The following is a 6,195-nucleotide window of genomic DNA, read 5'->3' as shown; positions in this document are numbered from 1 at the left end:
GTTGGTCATAACTTTCCTTCCAAGGAGTAAGCGTCTTTTAATTTCATGGCTGCGGTCACCATCTGCAGTGATTTTGGAGCCCCCCAAAAAATAAAGTCTGACACTGTTTCCATTGTTTCCCCATCTATTTGCCATGAAGTGATGGGACCAGATGCCATGATCTTCGTTTTCTGAATGTTGAGCTTTAAGCCAACTTTTTCACTCTCCACTTTCACTTTCATCAAGAGGCTTTTTAGTTCCTCTTCACTTTCTGCCATAAGGGTGGTGTCATCTGCATATCTGAGGTTATTGATATTTCTCCCGGCAATCTTGATTCCAGCTTGTGTTTCTTCCAGCCCAGCATTTCTCATGATGTACTCTGCATTGAAGTTAAATAAGCAGGGTGACGATATACAGCCTTGACGTACTCCTTTTCCTATGTACCCCCAGTGTCACTGCAGAAGTATTTACAGTAGCCAAGCTGTGGAAGGAACCTGAATGTCCTTGATGGATGAATGGCTAAAGAAAATGTGATTTAAACATACAATGGAGTATCATTCAACTGTAAAAAGAGAAGGAAATCCTGACATTTGCAACAACATGAATGGACTTTGAGGGCATTATGCTAAGTGAAATTAAGTCAGAGAAAAAGAAGCACTGTATGATTTCTCTTGTATGTGAATCTAAAAAAACTAACTAAAAAGCAAGCTTATATATACAGAGAACAGATTGGTGGTTACTGGGTGGCAGAACTGAGAGGTGGTTGAAAAGGATGAAGGGGGTGAAAGGAATAAAAAGTACAAACTTTCAGTCATAAAAGAAGTCATGGGATGTAATGTAGAGCATGATGACTATAATTAACAATACTGGATTACATATTTGAGTGCCAAAGAACTGATGTTTTTGAACTGTGGTGTTGGAGAAGACTCTTGAGAGTCTCTTGGACTGCAAGGAGATCAAATCATCCTAAAGGAAATCAACCCTGAGTATTCATTGGAAGGACTGATGCTGAAGCTCCAATACTTTAGCCACCTGATGTAAAGAGCAAACTCATTGGAAAAGACCCTGATGCTGGGAAAGACTGAAGGCCAGGAGGAGAAGGGGATGACAGAGGACCAGATGGCATCACCGACTCAATGGACATGAATTTGAGCAAGCTCTGGGAGATGGTGAAGGACAGGAAAGCCTGGCCTGCTGCAGTCCATGGGGTCACAAAGAGTCAGACATGAATGAGCAACTGAACAAAAACAGCATAGCTGAAAGCTGCTTAGAGATTAGACCCTAAAAGTTTTCATCACAAGGGAAAAAATCTTTTGTAACTAGATGTTAACTAGCCCTATTTTGGTGACCATTTTGCAATGTATACAAATATCGAATCATTATATTGTACACCAGAAACTAATAAAGTGCCATAGATCAATTATTCCTCAATAAATAAATAAATAAAGTAATATTGATGGGGTGGTGGGGAGATTTGGAGTCTATTTATCCAAAGGAAGCAGCCATGGTCAAAAGAGTCTTTTTGGAGGAAGGGGGGAGTTGAGCTATCCTAGAAATCATGGATCCAGGTGCAGGTGAGTCCAGGAATACACTCGTGTGGATGGGGTGTGTGAACACTGTTCAGAGTGTGATCCAGCTTTTCCCAAATGGAGGCTGCCTGCTGGGGGTCACTGAATGCATACTAGGTAGGGTGATGGGGCCAGATGGCGGAAAAGGCATCCAATACCAAAGTGAGGGGGCTCAAGTTACCCACACAGTACTTGGACATCTCAAAATGTTTGGAATGGAACTTGCATCCAGCAGAGGGTACTTAAATGACCCTGGGAACTTGGGGTGGCAGACACCTGCAGCCCAGGAACCAGACAAGTGATGGGGGAAGTTGCAGCAAGGAGGGATAGGAAAGAAAAAATTTCCAGAGAAGACCCTGAGGACTTGGGGAGCAAGTGTGTGCAGTGGGAGAGGGGAAAGGGCAAACACAAAGCTGAGGTTTCCAGGCTGGTGGCTTGGAGCATGCTAAATAGTCATGAGTTTTTAATGAAGTGATGCTGAAGACTTCCATGGACTGCGAGGTAATGATGGCACTTTTCGGTGGAAATGTCCCCACAGGCAGCAGGAGGAGGGGCTGGAAGTAGAAGGCAAAGGAGAATAAGGGCCAGATCAGGTGCCAGAAGAAGAAAGTGAAATGCCCTTACTTGGAGCTGAGGAAGCAGGGGGCACCAACCAAGGGGAAAGGAGAAGGATCCCTGAGAGCTGTCAGGAAGAACCAGGGAAGCTTTTGATGGATCTGAGTCAGGAAGATCCCCTGGAGAAGGGAATGGCAACCCACTCCAGTATTCTTGTCTGGAGAATCCAATGGACAGAGGAGCCTGGCGGGCTACAGTCCTTGGGGTTGCAGAGAGTCAGACACGACTGAGCAACTAACACACAAACGAAAGATAAGTAGTTAATGAAAGAGAATATTAACCCACTTCTCCCATAGACCCCTGTGTAAGGAGCTGTACAAAGTAGACGGTACATATTAGTTAATAGTCTAAAAAGATTTAATCAGCAACTGACCCTGACTTCAGGCAGGTTTTTCCTGATAATGAAAATAAGGGGAGCTGTTGGGAGCAAAAAGAGATGCAGAGCAGAAATCAGTTTATTAGAGAAATTGCTTTTGAGGCTGCTACTGTCAAGCTGCAGTTCAAGCCACTTCAACTTCAGCTGAAAATGAATTCCCACCCACCCCAGGCTAAGCTTCTGAAATTTTGAAAGGCATCCTCCCTTTATTTTTATTGCTCCCTTGGATGTTGTTATTGAGCCTGTAGAAAGAGACTTTTTGGACCACTGCAGCAACTTGCCAAAGAAGAATATTCAGGAGGAAGAATAGAGAAAAATCGCCTCTTATCTCCACCAGATTTTGTGTGCATGGGAACCGTAATGCAGAAGAGAAGTGCTGTGGGGTGTCAATGACATACAAGGAAGGAAGCAGAACACAGGAAAGGCCATAGAAGGGAAGCAGCATCACGGATTTTCCTGGGGGTCACACTGGGAGGATGCAGTGAATGTGGGTGACAGAGAGAGTGGAAGGGCAGTCACAGAAGATAGGAAGCAGGAAGAAACAGACAAAGCAGAGTGTTGTGTTTGGTTGAAGTGGAGAAGCTATGCTGGGAAGAAGGATGGGGTGGGGAAGGGCACCTGGCAAGAGGCCTCTTGGTTTGAGCCTTTAGAAGGGGCTGCCTTGGTTTGGGTTGGCCTGAGAGTAGAGCCTGAGACAGGACTGGGGATCCCTGGCCCAGAAATGAGGTAGCAGGAAGAGTGAAATAGAGGAAAAGGAGGAAGCCACTGCTAAGGCGTGCTGATGAGACAGGTGCTGCTTGCAATGGACCCTTGAGAAGTGTTCTCAATGCCCCCCAGAATGAACTATCCGAAGGGCAGGAGGGGTGAAGTTATTTTTTCAAGTCTCAAGCCAGGACTGCCCCTGAGGACTATACTCTCCAGTCACCCGAGCTCCCATCCTGAGAGGGGTCCCCGGGCCACAAAGCTCACTTGAAGTGAGACGTCATCAGCACAAAGTGACACTGAGTTTGGGTGGAAATGCCCCGGCAGCTTCAGCCTGTCCAGCACCTGGCTTGCACAGCATTCCTCCAGAACTGGCCTCCTACAGCACACAGCAGCCATTGCTTCTCCCAGAGCTATCTCCCCACTCCATCCATCCTGCCCATCTCAAGTGGAGTGACTCTAGCAAGAAACCTCCTGCCCTTGAACAGTTTTTCCCAGAACCCCAGAGATCAGACTTCCAGCAAGTCCCTCTGGGGCTGGCACCACAACAGCTCTCTGACGCCCAGTGAGACCCAACCACCCTTTCCCACAAGGCCTGGCTCTGAGCCAGGGCAGAGGAGAGAGAGGGTCCCCAGTCTCATTTTTAGATTATTTGTGCTTCCCACATAAAGTTAAGAACCTGTCTTTATTCACTTCTCAAAGTGTTCACGCATACACATGCTAGGGGAAGGGACTTCATACACCAGACCCATTCAATTTCTGTTTGAAGTTCTTGAGTCCTTGGGCAGGTCTTCTTTCTGTCTATAGAAAACACTAACCCCTGGGCAAGAATTGGAAAGCCCCGCATGCTCTGACCCAGAAAACTCAACGTGGAGGCCACTTCCTGCTCACTCAACCCCTACACTCTGACTCTGCTCTTAAGTCTCCTTCATTGAGAATATCCTTCCCTCTTGCTCAAATCCTTAAAGGTTTAACTCAAGTCTTTCCTCCTCTGTTCTTCCTTTTTGCCTTGAGGAGTGTTTTATCACTCTTTTGCGGCTCCTGCATTGGCAGGTGGATTCTTTACCACTGCACCACCTGGGAAGCCCCTATCGCAGCGCCTACTCGTTTGTAGTTCAGCCCACCCACACAGGGAGCTCCTTAACTGCAGGGAGCAGGTAAGATCGTGGGGACCCAGCCACCAGCACAGAGAGCTGTTCAGTAAATGTTGAATGAACGAGCGAACACATGCTGGTGAGTGCACACATGCATGGCTACCAAGAAATGCCACTGAAGGACTTCCCTCGTGGTCCAGTGGTCAAGACTCTGCACTCCCAACCCAGGGGGCCTGGGTTCAATGCCTGCTCAGGGAACTAGATCTCACATGCTGCCACTATTGCTAAGAGTTCACATGCCGCAATTAAAAGATCCTGCACACTGCAACTAAGACCCGGAGCAGACAAATACATACATTTTTTTTAAAAAAAAGAAACGTTACTGAGAACAAGTTCTGAGCTCATGTCTTGTGAACAGACCCAGCCCATCTGAATGAATTCTAATAAAAACTAGCTTTTGGCCTTGGACTAGTAACCTAATCTCCCTATGGCCTAGATCCCAAAGTTCATAAAGGGAGGTGATATTCATGTACCCTACAGGGAAGAGATGCAGCCTAATTACTATTTTAAAGGTCCTAAGTAGACTTTGGAAAAACAAATGTGTTTGTGTACAGTATGGAGTAAGGTAATAAGGGTGCTATTAACATATTCTTACTCCGTGGGAGACTGGGAAACAAAGAAATCATTCCTTTATTATTTATTTATTCACTTTAAAGGTAGGACGTCCCTATCATACAGGAGTGAAGTTTCTTAATAGAAAAAAAAAAATCAAGCAAGGCTTGAGTTTGACTCCATGCTGCCCTTCCCCATTTGCTCTAAGAGGACCACAGATTTTTCCCAGAGGTGTTCCAACATGTAGAATAAATTTTTTAAAAGTGAAGGGAATTTCCTGGCAGTCCAGTAGTTAGGACTCCACACTCTCACTGCCAAGGGCCCCGGGTAGTTCAATCCCTGGTCAAGGAACTAAATTCCCACAAACTGCACAGCATGTTCAAAATAAAAACCAAAAAATCAAGAGACCATAAATAGCAACTACAGAGGGATTCAACATAACCAAAGTGTTTTATATACTTTTTGTGGATCAGCTGGACCCAAGCAGGGCAGGGCTTTCTAGAAGCCCTATCTGTCTGGAAGAAGAAGAAGAAGAGTAGGAATGTCAATGTACACACTGCTATATTTAAAACAGATAACCAACAACAGATAACCCTGTGCTACTGTATAGCACAGGGAGTTCTGCTCAGTACTCTGTAATAACTTAAATGGGAAAAGGATTTGAAAAAGAATAGATACATGTCTACTTGTATAACTGAATCACTCTGCTGTATGACTGAAACTATCACAACATTGCAAATCAACTATACTCCAATATAAAGTAGAAATTTAAAAAAAAAAGCAGGAATGGCAAAGCTCAGTCGATCTGCAGAGGGAAGACTAATCAAGAAACAGGACAAGTTTACAGTCCCTGTCTCCTCAGTCATCCCCAAGCTACGAACTGATACTAATTCAAAGAAGATACATTTGTTAGATATTACTTTCAGGGTAAGAATAAGCCTGGCATGCTATAGTCCACGGAACCACAAGAAGTCGGACACAACTTAGTGACTGAACAACAACCCTGAAAGTGTGTCTGGCTATGTTAAAACAACTTCAGAATATGATTTCCCCTTTTCCACTGTGTTTTGGCCAAAATCAGGATAGCTCAAACTTCAAGGTTTAAAAAAAACTCTTTTTTAAAAAATGTTTTTTTAATTTCTTTTTTCACTCTGTGGGCCACATTTTCTCTGTAGCAAATTAACCATTTGGGGAGGTGGGGGGGGCGATTTATTTGGTCATAGATGACCTAAGCCATCTTGAAGACCAC

This window comes from Bison bison, unplaced genomic scaffold (genome assembly GCF_000754665.1).
Source record: "Bison bison bison isolate TAMUID 2011002044 unplaced genomic scaffold, Bison_UMD1.0 scf7180017864066, whole genome shotgun sequence".
NCBI lineage: Eukaryota > Metazoa > Chordata > Mammalia > Artiodactyla > Bovidae > Bison > Bison bison.
This window is presented reverse-complemented; position numbering follows the sequence as displayed.